The following is a 1,673-nucleotide window of genomic DNA, read 5'->3' on the forward strand; positions in this document are numbered from 1 at the left end:
GCATGCAGCTGGTATGTCTGTTGTGGTGGATGGGGAGGGGGCAGGGGGTAGGGAAGGGGAATGGGGGGACAGCTCAACACCCCCCACGGTGAGGGAGGGAGGGGGCCTGGAGCAGGCACTGCCCAGCTGGACCAGGGCACAGGGGAAGGGAATGGTTCCTGCCGCTGCACATACCCCAGGAGGGGATGGGGGGGGCAGTGCCCCTAGATCTGCACAAGGCAGGGTGGACTGCAGCTGTAGGCTGGGGACAGGGGCCATGCCAGGCTCTTCCCTGCAGGGGCCTAGACAGCACTACAGTGGGGGCAGGCGATCATAGCACTGGAGACAGGGTTATTGGGGGGGAGGGTAAACTACAGCAAAGTTTGAGGTGGCTGCAGTCCTGCCCCGTAGCTCCCCTCCCAGCACTGCCACTGCCCACCATGAGTACAGTGCAGCCCAGCCCCTCCCCCACCCAGAAGAGCCTGGTGTAGCCCCAGGCCGCTGTTCTGCCCCACACATCTGGGGGCACCCTCTCCCCTGTGCCCACCTCGGGTGCATGCCTCCTAACAAACCGCGGCTCCATCCCACACCCCACCCTGCCCTGGCAGTGCCTGCCCCAGCCCCTCTCCCTAACCATGGGGAGCATTGATCTGCACCCCACCACATCTCTTTCCTTCCCCCTCCTCTTCCACCACAACAGACTTACCAGTTGCACTGGAAAGCAGATTGTAAGGAGGCATAGATTGATACCAATCTGCTATCAGTGCACCCATTGTTTTGTCATTTGAGAATGGTTACTCTGAGGTCAGTGATGAAATGGACAGGGAGGTTAACATGTTCTGCCACAGGCTTTTGTGTTTTTCTAGGACTGATGTCAGATCAGTGTTCATTCTTTCTTGCACATATAGATTGCCCCATGTGTCCAATGTAGGCAGCAGAGGGGCACTGCAAGCAGGTAATCAATGTTTCCTAGAAGTCTCTGCATCTAGCTCTGAAGCCTGTCACAAACATCTCCACCCCTTTAAGGTTATTAAAGAAGCAAAACTTTCCAAACTTTTGAGCTCCAATAACACCCCTACAACCTATGACCACAAACTCAGCTTTGCTGTACTAGCCTATGGTCTTTACCTCATTGAATTGTGTAGTGGGGCAGAAGGATAGCTGTATGGGGACCTCAAGGTAAGAAACCTGACAACTCAGGACACCCCACATTGGTGCCAACATAGAGGGAGTTTCTGGCTACAATTGACTTATATTCCCTATTGGCATTAGAGCTGACACCTATTTGAAGGACATCACAGATTTCCATGCCGTACCTATGGTGCCCATATGAAGGTGATGTCATCAGCATACATGGGAAAGAATCTCTATAGATATTCCACCAGGACTTTCATACCTCCATCAAACTGACTCCAGATTACTCTACCCAGCAAAATTCATTTCTTGGATACCACTGTGAAAACTTGCAATGGTCACATCACTACGTCACATCAAAAACCAACTGATCACTACAGCTACATCCATCACCAGCATTTATCCTAGACACACCACTAGATCAACTGTCTACTGCCAAGCTTTTACAACTGTGTCTGCTCTGACGCTACTAGCTGGGATACAAGTCTTTGTTACCTGGGACAGGGATTTCTTCATTTACAATACCATCCCTCTCCCCCCTGCCCCCCCCCCCCCCCCCC

This window comes from Gavialis gangeticus, unplaced genomic scaffold, assembly GCF_001723915.1.
Source record: "Gavialis gangeticus isolate Ggan-Ray unplaced genomic scaffold, GavGan_comp1, whole genome shotgun sequence".
Classification (NCBI taxonomy): domain Eukaryota; kingdom Metazoa; phylum Chordata; order Crocodylia; family Gavialidae; genus Gavialis; species Gavialis gangeticus.